At 54.2% G+C, this 17,508-nt stretch overlaps 2 protein-coding genes across 7 annotated transcripts in view; both read left to right on the top strand.

Annotated features, from left to right (window-relative positions):
- The window catches only part of EIF3K (eukaryotic translation initiation factor 3 subunit K), a 142,212-nt gene that overhangs the window by 42,482 nt on the left and 82,222 nt on the right, over positions 1-17,508 (top strand). The gene's annotated exons all lie outside the window — the stretch shown is intronic.
- ACTN4 (actinin alpha 4) overlaps positions 1-17,508 on the top strand; it is a 70,854-nt gene that overhangs the window by 26,749 nt on the left and 26,597 nt on the right. The window lies entirely within an intron of this gene.

The raw sequence follows: 17,508 nt of genomic DNA on the forward strand, positions 1-17,508 counted from the left end.
CAACACCCCACCCGCCTTTAGAGTATTTTAAAGGCAACCCCAGACATCACCCATAAACGCGCCTGTATGTTTATCTGATGTGGATGTAAGTTTTCTATATAACCACACCCTGTTACACTTGATGCTTCTGACCCTGTCTTAAGAAGACCCTGTCTTCCCCTTCTCTCTGCTTCTCTGGCTCTTCCCTCTCACGCCCTGTATCTGGCTCCGTTCCCTCTACCCGCCTCTTAAATGCGGGCATTTCACAGCGTCCTTTCCCCTGGAGGATTTTATCCACCCTGCTCCCCGGCCTCTAGTCTCACCTCTCTGTGCAGGACTCCCGTGTCTCAAGTCCTGCCACACTTGTCGCTCTCCCGCGTGGTCATTTGCTCACCTGTCACTGTCCCTTGTTGGACTCGGAGGTCTTCCGTGGAGGAACCTGGCCTTACCTCTCCCCGAACGCCCGGCCACGGGAGAAGCTCGGGAGATGTTCGAATGAGTGACCGAGGGAACAGGTGACCCTTTTGCCAGGCTGTAGACTCAGTTTCTGCATGCCGGCGGGTTGTGCGGCACATACGTCACTTTCGGCATATCCCAAAGCACGTTGGGTCCTTGCCGCCCGGCTTGGACATTGCCCTGCCCGTGGGTCATCCTGCTGTAGCAGCAGCCCAGTTTTACTGATCTCTTTCTCTCACACATCTCTCCGAACCCTCACCTTCCTCCTTTCCTTTGCTCCTGCTGCTTTCCTAGCTCAGGGCCGCACACGGGGTGCTTCCAGGCGCAGCTTCTGGTCAGACTGGGTGCAGGTGCAGTGCCCCGTTCACTGTGTGACTTGGGGGAAATGGCTTAACCACTCTGTGAGGGTAGCACCTGCGTCCCGGGACTGTGGTGAGACTCAGTGAGTTCACGCTCGTGTGCCCTTTGCACCATGCCCGGCACCTGGGAAGCGCTCTGACATCGGCCCCCCTCATCGTCCCTGGGGTACCACCTGTGCCCAGGTCTCGGCCGGCGGCCTCTCATCCGGCTTCACCCCAGGCCCCTGCTTCATCTTGTTGCCCCGTGAGCGGTATCTGAGACTTACATCTAATCAGGTCACGGAGAAACCTGCCCCTCACGGCCCGAAGAACACCTTCGAAGTTCTTCAGCCTCCCTCTACCTTCGGACCCCATCTCCTGCCGCCTCCTAGGGGTCCCCAGACATCTGCACATTGGTGTTTTTTCGCTCTCGATGTTCCCACTATGTGGAGTAACCTTCTTCCCAGGTCATCACCTACCAGAATCATGCTCCTCTTTCACAGCCTAGATCGGGTGTCACCTGACCTCTGCTGTCCTCGGATCACACTGCCTGCCCTGCCGTGTCCCTCTCCGGCCGGACCCTGCCCTCCTCCAGGGTAGAACTGGCAGCTTCTGCAGGTCTCCCCAGACCCTTGCTTGTGACTCTCTTTACTTGTGAATCTCCGCACACCCCGCCCCCCGCCCGGAGGTGGGAAAGCTACCTGAAGGCCACTTTCACCTTAGTAGATGCTTAGTGACATAAACTGAGCATTTTGCATTCTCTCTGCCTGTAGTTCTTCCTTTTCTGTTTTCTCGTCCGAGAGGAGAGGATGCTGTGGAAGGTGGAACTCACGGCAAGGGTTCGCTCCTACCAGGCAGAGCGGCTGCCTACTTTGGCCCCTCTGCTGCCTTTCTCACGTTCTCCCTGTCGAATTCTCTCAGTGGGCACCGGGCCAGACATGGGGGGGGGGCGGGGACGGGGACGACGACGTCGGGATACGGGCCTTCTTATCTTCCCTTTGTTTGTTGCTCCACCGTACAGAAGGGAGCAGGCCTCCCCCGCCTCAGACTGGAATGGCCGCACATGTGGTGTCTGCCTTCCTGCCGCTGCCCGCCACCCACAGAGCTGAGAGGATCAAAGGCTTTAGCAGGGGAGGGGCGGGGCGGGGGTTCACGCCAGTGGCACCAGAAACTCCCCTTTCCCCTTCCAGAGCCCCGTCTTCCCCTCCATCCGGTGGGACACGGGGGCCACCGTGGAAGGGCCACGGCCCTTTGGAACGGATTTCGCACGGAGGATTTGAGATTTAATGCAGCGGTATTTCTCAGCAGCACAACTGTGTTTCAAGTTGAGTCTCATGCGTATCTGCCGTTTTATAAAACAAACAAAAAGAGCTCTGCTGAGGGTAAATTTGAGTAGGGGGCACCTTCCCTCAAGGCAGGGCTCTTTTGGGAATGCTGTTTGAAAATCACTCCTTGGTATGACTTCCCATTCTCCACTCTTGTTGGCCTTGGGGTGTCCCTTTGGTGGAGTCCATTGTGGTTCACTCTCGGGCCTGTGTGTTTCTGAAGAAGGTGGTCGAGGGTGGGTCCTAAGTGCACACGTTGGCGGCTGCGTGCCGAGCGGGATCATGGTCCCCTCGTGGCCCTGGCTTCCTGGTTGTGTTAGAGAGCGAGGCTCTGCCTTCAGGGTCCTCTCCATCTTCATTGCTGTAACCCAGCCATCCACACAGCCGCCGGGGAGGCCTTCCTGCACCATAAATCTGGTCATGCTGCTACTCCCGTGAAACCCCCCGGAGACTTCCTGTTGGTCTTAGAATAAGCCCCAAACCATGGTCTGTAAGGCGCCCTGTGGACTAGTCTTCCTCTCCTCTACTCCAGCCTTGCCCCTGCTCGGAAGTCGGTGGCTCTTTATCTGTTCAGGCTCTTTTGCCACCTCCACAGAGAGGTCTTCCTGGACTGGCTGAACTTGATCCCCGCCTCAGCTGCCCCCTCCGCCAGTTGACTCTTGCCACATTGCCCTGTTGTACCACATTGTCTCCTGTCTTCTTTTCTACTTCTCATCTCCTCCGCTGGAACAGAAGCTTCATGAGGGCAGGGATGTTTGTCTGTTTAATCCCAGTGCTCAGAATAGTAGGTGGCGTATAGTAGACACCCAATACATTTGAAAATTAGAATGGATGATTGAAGTTTGGGAGGGGCTCAGAGCAGTGTCTCCTTCCGGGGGGGCTGGGGGCTGCCCGGGAGGGGGGTGTCTGATGCCAGCATTTTGGGCCCAGGCTGGGATGACTCTGGAATCCTGGGAGGCCCTGTCACCTCCTTTGGTTCTCACGCAGTGTCAAGGCACAGAGACCTCACCATGTTGTACCCCGCAGACCTGAAAGGCTGTGCCTCCCAGCGCAGCTCCTGTCTCTCCTTCTTGGACTCCTCTGGGAGAAAGCAGGTGGTTGGGGCTCTCTGAACCCACAGAGGACTGGCTGTTCTGCTCTAGCCTGAAATTGATTTCCTCCAGGCCCTGCCTTGAACCAGGCCCTGCCCTGAACCAGTTCCTGTGAACAGAGGGAGGGGTCTAAGCCCGGCCTCCCCTGCCACATGGGAGGAGGAGAGGGATAGAGCCACTGGGCCTAGGAGCCACCAGCCTCCCCCCACGTCTCTAAAAGGCACACAATGGCAGTTGGGCTGCACCTTTGTTTTCTGAGTCACCAGTGTGATAGCCTGTCATAAATTGTTATTTCCTATACTTTCGGAGCTTTATCAGGCCTCTCCTCTGCAATCCGGGAACAGATTTGATGCAGGGTCAGTTAACACGTTGTGTCGAAATCTGTCATTGTGCCCATATAAGGCAAACTCCTCAGGTTACTTTTTACCTTGGCAGAATCACAGGAATGTCAAGGTAACCAGGCCACCTCAGCATAGCTCCGATTCTCGTTGGGTCACCTGACTTGTCCTCCCTCTCCCGTGACTCACCCTGCAGCCCATCGCGAGGCCTGTGGTGCTTACGGCGGATGGAATCGGCCAAGGGCCTCCGGGGCTTCACTTGGTTCCGTGTCTTCCTTAGAGTGGATCAAATGAGAGAAACTACGTGAGGTATCTCACGTGGGGCCCGACAGAGCGGGAACCAGAACCGGAAAGCAGTCTTGGTCAGACTTGGGGTTGGTCGGGAGACATGTGGATCCCAGTTCTGACACCCCCCAGCTGTGTGACCACGGGCAGATTGCTTCAGCTTTGGGAGCCTTATCTGTAAAATGTAGGGCACTCAGAATAAGATTCTGGTAAGCAGTAAGTGTTCAATAAATGTGAGTCATTTGTACAGTTAGATTAGGGGACGCCTCCTACCCCGCCCAATCATAAAAACACCTCTTGTTATCTTCTTTGAAAGCTCAGCTCCATAGCAGTGCCTGTGGTGCAGACAGAGCTGGGACGCCGAGTCCTCCCTGGAAGACTGACCCCACACCTTCACAATGGCACTCCATTAACCGCTCTCTTCCCGACACACACACACGTACAAAGCCACTCCTCTGTTGTGACAGGGCCAGGAGTTGGATCTGCCCCTGAGAGCGATGGGGGGCCTCCTCCTCCTCCTCCTCTGACATCACACTGCTCCTGGAGACAGTTGCCCCTTATGATTGCTCTGTGGTTTGGCCAGGCCTCAGTACCAGCCCCAGGAAGGCCTGTAGGTGGGGCAAGCCAGAGTGAGAGTCTAGCCCTGTCACTCTGCCAGGGCAAACGGTTTCACCATTTTTAATGGAGCAATTATGAGTCAGAGGTTTCAGTCTCTCTTGACTGGTTCCTCCCAATCCTGTAATTACCCTTTGGCTATAGAACCTTATTTTGGTTTTTCTTTTTTAAAAAAAATCCTTTCAAGACACTGTTGATATTGTCCAATTTGTGTGTTCAAGGGGTCTAAGATGGAGTGAATATGGTAAAGGAAAAAAGACCCCCAAATCGAGAATGATTTCTTTACCCACAGAATTTGTGCCCCCCATGTCCACCATCATAGTGCCAGGAAGTAGAGCCAGGGACCTGCTTACATGAGGCTGAGGGCAAGAGTGGGTAACTCTGAACACCACCAATTACCTCTTGGCAAACTCCAAACTCTAAGCCAGGAATTTCTGGTCTGAGGCACCTCCCAGAGTGACGATGGATTCATTCACTCCCTCATCCAGTATTCACTGAGCCCCTACTCGGTGCCAGCCCCCAAGAGGAGTTGCCCTGAGCCTCGGCAGAGGGTAGGCAGGCTGACAAGTACCCAGCACCTCCGTGGGCCCCCTGCCAGTGCTGGTCCACTCAGAGATGAGAGGAGTTGATCATGCAGATAAATGCCCTATATTCTCTTGGCCTCCAAACTCACCCTGCTTCTCGAAGGGATCGTCTTACTCCCAGGCCCTGTGAGTGCGAAGCCAGTGGGACAGAGTACATATGAAACAAGTGTATGTGAGTGCTGCTCTGGGCTCCAGTTTCCCCCACTGTGTCAAGAGCATGGATTTCCAGGCCAATGCAGTTCTGCCCTAGCCATGTCACCCACCCCCAGACACCCCTCCCTGCTTTCACTGGAGTAGGAGAAGGCTTCTGGCCTGATCAGTGGACCATTAAATCAGAATGTCCCAAAACAAGAAAAAGGAAAAGGATCACCGAGGAGGAGTTTCAGTTGTCAAAGGCAAAACATGCACCGTTAGAAATCACTTGTAGGCCCAGCATAAGTACCCTCCTGCCACCACGGCCCAGTTTGTGGATCATGTCAGTTCCAGCAGGAAGCAGGCTGTCCCTGCTAGATGGTGAACAGAGGGAGAAATGGTGGTGTTTGCCCTGCCTCCAGATACCCCTGCCTTTTCCCTTCTCAGTTCTGCTGGGGTGTTTCCGGGGTGGGCTTGCTGGCTCTGAGCAGCAGTAGCCTGAACGACACCGGAGTCTGCTCAGTGCCCCCTCTGCATCTGTCTCCCCAAATACCAAATGCCTGTTATCTAGAAAGCAAGTCCACGGGCGGATTTGTCCATGCTAAAACGTTAAATCTGCAGACTGGTTTTCTTAGGCACCTGTTCGGATTCCAAGCCACACAGTCTCAGGGCCAGAATTGGCTCACTTGGCTATCTTTTTGAAGGATCAGAGTTTAAACCAGATGATCTTTAATCTCCCTCCCTACCCCGAAACCTGAGCTCAGCTGTAAGCCATTGAAAGTAAATGGGATTTTTGTAGCTCAGACTCCCTGTTGTCCAGGTGAAGGGCCCCTGTGCCTGATCGTTTCACAGCAAAATGCCAGATTGGTCCAGAGGAGGTGGAGGGCATGTCCCCAGTCTCTGCTGCTGCCCTAATTTAAAAACTGCCTTTTGGGAGTGGAAGTTTTCTCTTTTCAAGGTAGCCATTTCAGGTAGGCCTCACCCATCTCTTCTTCCTGCTAAAAAGCTTTCTTTTGAGAGCTGAGTGCTGCCTTCTGCCTCAACCCTTGGGCCCCACCTGCCTTTACTTCAGACTCTTATCTCCCTGTGTACTGTGTGGGGAGGGCAGCCTCTTCCCCCTTGGGGAGGACCCATTTCTTTGGTGTAATCTGAGTAGCTTTGGGTTGGTTGGTTGGTTGGTTGGTTTTCCGTGTGTGAGATAGCTCCGGAAAAGGGCCAAAAGTTTAAGAACAGAGACAAGCTCAGACTGGGTGACCTTCCTACCCTGGGCTGCCTCCCCTCTGCTTCTCTGCGGGGTTTCTTTTAGCCCCAGAATCCAGTTCAGTCTGACAAATCCAGGGGCTCCCTAGTTCTCCCTGGGCCTCAGATTCCTCACTTATAGAATGAAGGAGTTAAATTAGAGTGGTGGTTCTCAACCTGGCAACATGTTAGACTCACTTGGTAAGCTTCCTGAGTTTCATTATTCAGGACCCATCTCCAGGGAATCTGATTCATTTTACCTGGGGTGAAGTTCAGGCATTTTTATGAAGCTCCCAGGTCCCATATATTTATTGTCAATTGATATCCGGCAAGGGCGAAAGACATACTCAATAGGTTAAGAGTCGTCTTTTCAATAAATAGTGCTTGAGACAATTGGATATCCATATGCAAATAATGGAGTTGGCCTCTACCTCACACCATATCCAAAATAACTCTAACTGGATCAAAGACCTAGAAAGAAGAGAGCATAGGTGTAAGTCTTCGTGACCTTGGATTAGGCAATGGTTTATTAGATAGGATACCAAAAACACACGCAACCAAAGAAAAATAATTATCTTAGACTTTGTGAAAATTAAAAACTTTTTTTGCTTTGCTTCAAAGGACACTCAGAAAGTGAAAGTAAAAAGACAACCCTCAGAATGGGAGAGAATATTTGCAAATCATATATCTGATAAGGGTCTAGTGTCCAGAATATATAAAGAACTCCTACAACACAACAATGAAAAGACAAATAACCGGGCGCCTGGGTGGCTCAGTTGGTTAAGCGACTGCCTTCGGCTCAGGTCATGATCCTGGAGTCCCAGGATCGAGTCCCGCATCAGGCTCCCTGCTGAGCAGGGAGTCTGCTTCTCCCTCTGACCCTCCTCCCTCTCCTGCTCTCTGTCTCTCATTCTCTCTCTCAAATAAATAAATAAAATTAAAAAAAAAAAAAAGACAAATAACCAATTAAGAAATGGGCAAAGGACTAGAAACATTTTCCAAAAAGGTTAATACAGAGTCAGTAAGTACATGAAAAGATGCCCAATATCATTAGTCATTAGGGAGATGCAGATCAAAACCACGATGAGATACCACCTCACAACCACCAGAATGACTATAATCAAAAAGTCCAATAATAAGTGTTGGCAAGGACGTGGAGAAATTGGAACCCTCCTACGTTGCTTATGGGAACGTAAAATGGTGAAGCCTCTTTGGAAAACAGTCTGGTAGTTCCTCAAATGATTGAACAGAGAGTTGCCGTATGGCCCAGCAGTTACACTCCTAGGTATATACCTAGAGGAAATGGAAACACACATCCACGCCAAAACTTACACGTGAATGTTCATAGCAGCCTTATTCACCATAGCATAGGTGGGAATGACCCAAATGTCCATCAACTTGTGGATGAATGGATAACTTTTTTTAAGATTTTATTTATTTATTTATTTATTTGAGAGAGAGAATGAGATAGAGCATGAGAGGGGGGAGGGTCAGAGGGAGAAGCAGACTCCCTGCCGAGCAGGAAGCCCGACGCGGGACTCGATCCCGGGACTCCAGGATCACGACCTGAGCCGAAGGCAGTCGCTTAACCAACTGAGTCACCCAGGCGCCCTGGATGAATGGATAAACAAAACACGATACATTCATACACTAGAATAGTGCTCAGACAAAAAGTAACAAAGTGCACCTGCTGCAACTGGATGAACCTTAAGAACAGGCTGAATACTGTATGATTCCATTTATATGAAATGTCCGTAAAAGGCAAATGCATGGAAACAGAGAGTAGAGTAGCAGTTGCCAGGAGCCGGGGGCAGGGTGGGGGGGAGGGTTGGGGAGTGCTCGCAGTGATGAAAATGTTCTGGGATTAGGTAGTGGTGATAACCGTACATCCTCATGAATAAACTAAAACTCACTGATTTTTATACTTTAAAAGGGTGAGTTCTATGGTATGTGGATTAACTAAAAAAAAAAAAAAAAAATTGGTTCTCCAAACTGTACACCTGATTAAAAAGAATGCATGGCACACCTACGATCCAGCAACTCTGCCTCTGTGTTGCATTAGTCCTCTACTGCTGGGTAACAAATTGCCTCAGAGTTTAGTGGCTCGGGGCGCCTGGGTGGCTCAATCGGTTAAGTGTCTGCCTTTGGCTCAGGTCATGATCCCAGGGTCCTGGGATCGAGCCCTGCGTCGGGCTCCTTGCTCAGTGGGAGCACAGCTCCCCCTGCTTGTGCTCTCTCTCTCTCTGTCAAATAAATCTTTTTTTTTTTTTGAGATTTTATTTGGGAGAGAGAGAGCATGAGCGGGGGGAGGGAGAGGCAGAGGGAGAAGCAGCAGACTCCCCGCTGAGCAGGGAGCTGGATGCGGGACTCGATCCCAGGACCCTGAGATCACGACCCGAGCCGGAGGCAGACACTTAACCGACTGAGCCACGCAGGCGTCCCATAAATAAAATCTTAAAAAAAAAAAAAAAAAAAGCTTAGTGGCTTAAAACAGTATTCATTATCTTAAAAAATGAAGGGGGGAGAGAGAGAACCAGAAGAGCTCGAGGGTAATTCTAGTGTACAGCCAGGGTCGAGAACCTCTGGACTCAAAGGGTCTTTGGCAGTGTGAAGAACCAGGTCTGGCCCTTCTGTTCCTTTACTCATCTGGTGGTCAGACTAAGGGAAGGGAGGTTCGGGCAAGATGGCGTTGTGTCAGCCACCAGAGTACAGCCCACAACGTGGCAAATTCTGGGGGGGTTCTGGCTTCACCAGCTGCAGCTCTGACACCGCGGGTGGTACCTTTGGGAACAGGAAGGATACAGTAATGAATAGAAATCTCCTGATCACTCACTCTCTGCGGGCTGTGTGTGCATCGCCCTGTCGAATGCTCACATCAAGCCTGTTATCCTCATTTTACAAAGAGGGAAGCGGAAGCTGAGAGAGGTGACATTTGTTTTCTAAGGCCACACACTCAGCAAGTGGCGAGGTGAGGATTTGAAGCCACGTGTGAGATTCGAGAGCCCCCGTTCCCCTCTGTGTCACTTTGTCCTTTCCTCAGCGTGCCTCCTAGCCCGCCCGCTGCCCCCCACTGCCCAGGCCCCCCCTTTGCGCCAGGGTCTCGGCGAGCCCCACGGCCCTGATGCCTGAGCTGGCATGAGGCTCCCGAGGTTCTCCCGTCCTCTTCCATCAGAGTAGCAAGCCAAGAGCAGGGTCTTCCCTGGCTGGCTTTTGGAATGTCTACAGCTCCGGGATGCCTTTTTGTGAACTGTTGAAAGCAAGCAGTTTTATCCCTATCTCAGGACTCTCACCAGTATAAAATGGGATTAGAAACTGTGACGTCATCAGTGACTGGACATGAGAAGCCCCCAGACCATTCTGCTCGTTCTAGGGTTTACTGAGCAGCGGCTGCGCAAGGCCGTGGGGTCCTGCAGCAGAGTGGACTCAGCTCTCGTGGAGATTACGGTACACTCGGGAGGGAGACTGGTTACGGACAGAGGATGTAATTTCTTGAGAGTAACAAGTACAGCAAATACGACATAACAGAGTAAAGTGATTGCAGAGTGCAGATGTCAAGGTCAGGGAAGACCTTCTGGGATGTCGTCTAAACCAATGCTTCTCACGAGGTGGGGACGACACTGCAGAATCAGTCTGTTGCTTCCTGGTGCTTCCCAGGGTGATTGGCCGAGGCGGAAAGGGTGGCTCGGTGGGGGGGGGTTGGCGCGTGGGGGAGAGCTGGTTTCTGGATGGACACGCAGGACCTCTGGAATGCTCACAACTCCACTCTGCAGTATTTATACCTCTCCTCCGACTGGGAAGTCAGAGCTTTTTCATGTAGGCTGAGAAAACTCCGAATAAGGCAACGTCAGGCCAGGACATAAGAAGCATTCCATATTTCCCTGTAATTGCTTTCAAATTAGGTTATGTCGTCATGGGACAGGCATACGCAACAGGCCCGCTCTGCTCTTGACTAGCTGTGGAGTTGGGTTCTGAGGGGGGGGCGGGCAGCTCATTGTGTCCGCCGTGCTGCAAAACTACCAGCCTCAGTTTCTGGTGGGGCTGCATCCATCTACCTGGCAGCCAGTTCATCTTCTGTTCTCGGCCTGCTCCCTGGTTTCTCTCCCCTTCGGCTCTGGTAAAGGCAGTGGGTCTTCAAAACAGTACTCAGGTGTACCATCTCAGAACTGTTCCAGAGCCTCACAGACTCCCTGGATGGTCCATGCAGCTGTTACCAGGGCGATCGCCTTTTTGCCTGGGCCGTTGGCAACCCAGATTCCAGTAGGCTGAGCCATCGGGCCCTGAAAGGGCCTTTATAGTTGGTGATCTAGCCCGGGGGTCAGGGGAGCAGTTTCTGCTTTCAGGACCTGAAAAGATGCCCCACTGGGGCCAGGCCTCGTCTGAAGCGTGGCAGTGGCCAGGCATATGGGTGATAAGGGTGGATGCCTATCCTTGGGATAAATAGCTGTCCCTCCCTTGTGTCCAAGCCCCAGACACCCTTCCTGAGGACCCGTGGAAGCAGGAACCATGGGCAGCATCAGAGGCCACAGCAGGCAAGGTGGGAGTTCAGGAGGTGGGACGGCGCCCTCCCCCTCAAGGCAGCTGGTGCCCCAGCGGAGCGGCAAACCCAACACGGTATTGCAGAGACGAGGTTTGAAAACTCCCAGCACCATAGGGAGCCCTGTCTTGCCTCCGTGTGCCCTGGGGGAGTTTGCCGTGACCAGTTCCAGTCAGTCCTGGGCCGGGGAAAAGATGCAGCCTCGTGGGTCAGGCTCTTGGCCTATGATGTCCTGCTAAGGGGGTGGGCAGCATAGCGGCGGAAGGCGGGGGATGCAGCGTGAGGCAGCAAAGAGTTGGTCCTAAAATTCTGTGAGCGTGCAGTCAGTGGAATCCACATGTGAGCATCCGCCGTGTGAGTAGGAGTAGTGCAGCCTTCGACCCTGGTCCAGGAGCCCCTGCTTGCCAGGGCCCATAATCAAAGCCAGTATGCTCATCCCAGCCAAGGGACTTGGCTGAGCCTGTTTCTCGGCCCAGACTGACTTTTCGAGAGACTTCCCTTTATTCTGGGTTTAGCGGGATTCCAGCTTCCAACAGACATTTCCCTCCACACCACCCCCTTCAGTACCACGGCCATGTTTTGTAACAGGAAGTCTTTGAGAAAAAGAGGGTAGGAAAGTTTTTCCAGCTGGGGTGGCCGCATCCCACCAGGACCCTTTCTTGCACTCACCACTCACCATCACTCTGCCCACTGGAACACCACTTGGTTGCCCTGTGTCTTCAAATGTTTGGTTCTTATTCAGTGACTGCCCAGAGTAGAGAGGGTTTACCTCTTTGGGTTGGGGGAGGGAGTCATCAATGAATGGCTCATTAAAGCCCCCTGCTGCCACATTCCTGGCTGCTTAGGTCACCTCCCGAACAATATCCATCATTCATTCACCCAGCCGCCCCACATCCTGGCCACTGGGAGGGGTCCTTGTGACACAGGAAGGACTTTATGGCCAGCGATGTTAGCCCTCCCCTCCCTCCCCCCACACACAGAGTGACAAAGCAGAAACAGCCCAGGGGCCCCTCCAAAGCTTGCCTGCCTTCCCCGCTGCACCAACAGCACTGGGAGTGGTGACTGGATCCCAGAGGAACCAACAAGTCTGTCTTTCTCTCTCCTTCCACCCCTTCCTCTCCCCCACTCACACCCTGTGCTATTTTAACAACCAGAGGAGAATCTTGAACAGGCTGCCAGTGTGCAGAGGCAAGTTCTAAAGCCTCTTCTCTGTGGTTTTTTTCACGTGGGTTCTCAAAGACAGACAAGTCCACATCCTTCCTTCCTCCCTAGATAGGTCAAGGGTTGGGTGCAGGCCCCCTTCTCAGAATGGCAAGGACAGGCTGGGAGCAACAGGGCCACCCCTGGTGTTGTTTCGCCCGCCTTGCACTGGGTCCAGGCCACCCTTTAGGAAGCAGGCGAGCTTTTGGAGGTAAAAGCTCTGCCTGCCTGCCTCACCCTGTGAGCTCCCCTCCAGCTCGGGGGCCGGGCTGAGGCTGGGCCCCTTCTTGACCCCATTCTGCTGGCTCTGCTTTGCCAGGCCAGTACCGAGCATCCCACTCAGACGTTGTGGACGAGCGGCCACCCTGGGCTTGTGTTGACAAGCTCTGTGACCTCGGGCAGGTCAGTTCACCTCTCCCTGCCTCAGTTTCCTTATCTGTAAACTGGAGATGATAATTTACATGATCATGAGGTTGGAGGTTTTAAAGAGTTACTACGTATTAATAGTGAGAACTAGTAATTAGCAGTTCTTGCATAATTACCTTTGACATGCCCCACCCCCGCCCCCCGCCTTCACTAGAATGTAAATTATCTGTCAGCTTTGCTTCTTCCCATGCCCGGTACCCAGTAGGGGTTCCAAGGTGGGGTTTGTTGGCCAGGCGAATACACTGAGTGCCCAGGGTCACAGACACTGCTGAGTCCATGCTTACCCTGAAAATGACCTTAATGGTAAAGCCCAGCTGAGCTCGATGCCTTTTGCCTTTTCCTCCTCCCACAGAGTGCCTGCCGGGATCTCTGGACAGCGCCCCCCCCCCCCCCGCCCGCCCCACACCCCCCAGCGAAATAGAAACCTTGAGCTTGCCTTTCTCAGTCACAGCAGTCGGTATCTCCAACGTGGCTCCTCCGCCTTCCTCCCGCAGGTCTCTCTCAGAGGCTCTTTACTCTCTCTTCTTCCTGGTCCTCATGCATCGACCCTCGCCTCCTTCAGCTCTGCCCTCACACGGCAGCCGCCAGTGACCTTCCCCAGGCCCTGTGAGGTAGGCCCCGCCGGCCTCCTGGTACAGCTTGCCCTGTCTCACTCCGTTCCTTTCCCTCCGACCTGCCTGAGGGCCTTGGCACATGCTGTTCCTGCTATCTGGAAAATATCCCTTATTTTTGTCTTCACTCTTTTTCAGTCGTATCAGAGTCTGAGCATCACCTCCTTAGGGAAACTTCCCTGTGTCTGCCCCTGCCACTAGATCAGGAGCTAGCATGTTGAACACTCTTTAGCTCCCTTTCCAGGGGGGCAGCGGGGAGGAGAACACATACCTGACACCTCAGAGTGGGGCCTCTGGAGCTCCGAGCACCTGGCTTTAAGTCCAGCTCTATAACTTTCCAGGCGCGTGACTACCTGTGGTCAAGTCACGACACCTCTCAGACCCTCGGTTTCCTCATCTGTAAAATGGGGCGACGGTGGCAGCTACCCCACGAGATAGTTGTGAAGATATGAGAAGTTAGTACTTGACACAGCGCTCAGCACATAGTGAGCTCCATGGAAGTGTCCGCTCCGGTTGTAACTCTTACCACTTCCCCTGCGCGTGTTGCTTCTGTAGTTGAGTCGCTTGATTCACGAGACCTGCTCCCTGGTCAGACCAGGCGCCCCATGACTGTGCAGGCTGCGTCCACGGTTGCTCACGCCTGGGTACTCGGCCCAGGACCTGGCCCGGGGTTGACACCCAGCAAACGCTTGTCTAGGGAATGGACGTATTCCAACCCCATGGGCCCGGGGCATCACGGAGTGTTGGAACCTGTCGGCGGTTGGGCTCTGTAGCTCGTGCTCTGAGAACTGTGCAGAGCGGAGGGTGGGGTGGTGGGCGCACAAGGCCTCTGTTGAAACCACCCCTCCACACTACCCACCTCACACATCCTCGTCTAAACTGGGCAGGGAGAAGAAGTGTATAAGTAGAGAGTTATTCTCATAACCAGCTAGAAAAAACTGAATTTTTAATGTCCCTTTCGAATTCCAGCTCCACCTCACCAGTCACTGCTTGAAGAAGTGGCCATCTGTGGTGGCCTTGTTCCCTGAGGATGGCCTCACGAGGTCCTGCTCTCCCTGTCCGTGAGCCCCTGGTGTCAGTACGTGCCCCTCATCTTCCAGAAGGAGGAAACAGAGCCAAGCAGGGCATGGAGTGGGAGGGTGGGCAGCCTGTCAGCGGGGTTTCTGTTCTGTCTGTGGCAGATTCAGGAGCCTTCTCAGCACCTAGGCGGGCAGGTGGATATTCTCCCCAGCACCTGCTCTGTGTTCTGCTCAGGACTCTGCCTGCTTGCAGTTAGGGAGACGGAAGTGCACAATGCATAGTTACCATTTATTGGAAAACAGAGCTTTCTTTGACATATGTATACCACTGAGTGCTTACTTCATCTGTGCCAGGCACAGTCCTAAGTGATTTACTTGAATTATTTTGTTTAATCTTCACTTAAGAGGGGAGGTTACTGTCCCTGTTTCATCACTGAAGAATCTGAGGCTCATTGCTCGCCCAGTGTTCTCCTGCTGGCGGGTTGCCTCCCTGGCGGCAGCAAGATTTTGACCCGGGTCTGTGTGAGCCCCAGGCCCTAGAGGGTCTTGTGTGCTCCCCAGAGAAGATGAGCAGAGGATGGGGTGCAGGTTTGGAGGGCAGATAGCGCAGTGACCTTGTGAGGACGGATAGCCTGAACCCGATGAGGCGAGATTTGTTCACAGCTGCCACAGGAAGAGGGTCTCCTGCAGTTTCATTTCCGTTGCAAACCATGGGGCTGGGGTGAGGGCGAGGGCCTTTGCAGAGAGGGAGGCGGCCAATTCATCCGGCATTTACTTTATGCCAGGCACTGCGTCGGGTGCTTTAAAGCATCTCCCCCACTTAATCCTTACAGCAACTACAGGAGGTAGGGTTCTGCTAAGTCCGTCTTACAGAGAAAGAAACTGAGACGTAAGGAGGTCAAGGAGCTGGCATTCGAACCCGGACCTGTGCCCTTTGAGAGCACGTGGGCATAACCCAGGCAGGCCAAGGTGATGAGAGCTGCCACTTAGACACGTTCCTGGCCCCTCCTTGCAGACCAGGGGCCTAGATGTTGGCCCTGACAGCACCAGAGCCCTGAGGGGCTTGGCCTCTGGGAATCAGCCTCGGGATGTGATTGGTCGCTTTGCTGCTCGCCAGCATCTGGCAGGTGCAAGCACGAGCAGAGGCCCGGCGTTCCCAGCCCGCTGCTGCCCACCGCTTTGGAGGAGGTCGAGTCGCACGCCTGCCCGCTGCCCACCACCGTGGCCGGCTGCGGCTTAGGCATTCTAATGGCACGTGGGATGTGAGACGGAACCCCTACGCCCCTGGAGCTTGCACACATGCAGGCGATGTCCAGTAAGACACAGAATGACTGGAGAATGCTGCTGAGAGCTGCTGAGGGCTGCGTGGTGGCCAGGGTAGGCAGGGGATGGAGAAGGCACTCTGAAGGAGGCAGCAGGATTTCAGGAGAGGAGGAGATCTGGGGGCGGCCCAGCGATGAGCGGGGACCTGCTGTTTATTGAGCACCTGCCGTGTGCGCTGTGGGCATCACCATCGCGAACCCTCACACTGACCATGACTCGGGTGCCGTCCTCCTCACCATGTTATGGATGGGGAGGCGGTGTCCAGGAGGTTGGATGGTGTGTCCACACGGGTGGCGGAAGCAGCAGCCTAGCCCTCGTTTGTCTGACTTGAGAGTTGCTAGAGGGAGCTGGGAAATGGGGTGGGAAGACCCGTTCCCATGTTCCTCAGTGAGCTTGGTGGCCGGAGCTCATGCATGTGGGGAGGCAGAGGACAATACCCAGGTGTGAGAGCCCAGAGAGAAAGGTTCCGTGATGAGATCTGCACAGAGGAGGGGACATCCGGGTCAGCCAGTGTGGGTGTCCCCAAGGAGTGGCACTTCAGGCTGATTTTGGGGGATCGGTAGGTGCCAGCTCGGGAGAGGCAGCAGCAGGGCCCAGGCACCCTTAGCTGAGGGGACAGCCTCACACAGGATGGGTTCTGTGTTCCCCATGCAGAGGGACTCTTCGAGCTGGCGACAGGTGGGGTGGGGGCCCTGGGCCACCCACAGTCATCCACCATTCGGGTGTGGGTTTGGAAGGAAACCTTGTGCCCATCCTCACTGTGGTGCAGCGTATTAATTAGGTGGCTTCTTTGTCTGGGAGGGGCCTTGTGTTGAGTCTCTGAGTGAGCAAGAGTGGTGACAGTTGTCAAAACACATGGTGCTCCGCCAGAGGCTCCCTGGCAGCCCCTCGCCCCCCGCATGGCCTCTGCCTGCGCCTGGGCCTGGAGTGTGCTCTTGTGCGCCCCTGGCCCTCTGCCCACATCCACGCTGGCCCCTGCAGAGGGAGGGGGCAGGGCGGGGCATGGGGGCTCCGTGAGAAACAGAAGCGTGGCATTTTTCCCAGACCCTGCTGTGGGAGGCTAAGTTGCCCCAGAAGGTGTCTGGACACGTCCATCTTTAACTGATGTGACGTGCGTCCTGGGGGCTGATGTCTGCTGACATGCCAAGCCGGCGGCGGGCTGAGTGACTGGGGCCTTGTGCTAGATATTCCATGTATGGGATTTGGGCTTGTTTGTGGCCCTCTCTGCCCGAAAGCATCCTGTCCCCTCCCAGCATCTGCATGCCCTGTGTTTCACAGAAACTTCTCAGAGACGGCTGCCTAACCCAGGTGGGAGGTGGGTGCCTGCCTCCCACTTGCCTTCCAGCCCCCTCAAGCTGCCTTAAGATTTGGAAGGGTGGGACGTGGAATGTTCTCCAGGGAACAGAGGGTGTCTGGCCTGCAGGGAAACAAACGAGGCTTGCACAGGGCTCCGAGGAGCTGTGCTCCTGGCCTTTTAGGGGAGGTGTTCGCTGCCAGGCCACCCAAAGCTCGGAGAGAGACCCATGTGAGGAACCCTTGAATTTACAGAAGGCTTTTATTTTCCAGCTGCTTTCCTGCCCCAGGTCATCTCTGCTGCCTGAGCTCCTACCTGAAGGGCAAGGAAGCTGGTGCTGGCTGGGGCTGGGACCCGTGGTCTTGTCGCCCGGCTGGGGGGTGGGGGGGCGGGCGGGGGAGCTGGATGTGTCTGTCCAGGAGAACATAAGCTCCCCGAGAGTAGAGACCCTGTGTCTCGCTTCCATACTCAGGGCCTCGTGCTCAGTCACATTTGCATGACTGGGTTCTTGTCCACCCTCTGCCACTTACCCCTGGCTGATGGTGTGGTGGGTCTGTTAACTATCCTAAGCCTCAGTTTCCTCAGGTCGACTTGCCCGGGTCGCTTAAAGAGCAGAAATAGTGCATACGAGGGCTGCGTGGTGGCCACTGTTGTCCCAGGGTCAGGACTGTGTGTCTAGCCCTTTTGCTAGAAAGCCCCAACAGCTGCACTGACCCTCC

This window comes from Leptonychotes weddellii, chromosome 16 (genome assembly GCF_054177405.1).
Source record: "Leptonychotes weddellii isolate Sample4059 chromosome 16, ASM5417740v2, whole genome shotgun sequence".
Lineage (NCBI taxonomy): Eukaryota > Metazoa > Chordata > Mammalia > Carnivora > Phocidae > Leptonychotes > Leptonychotes weddellii.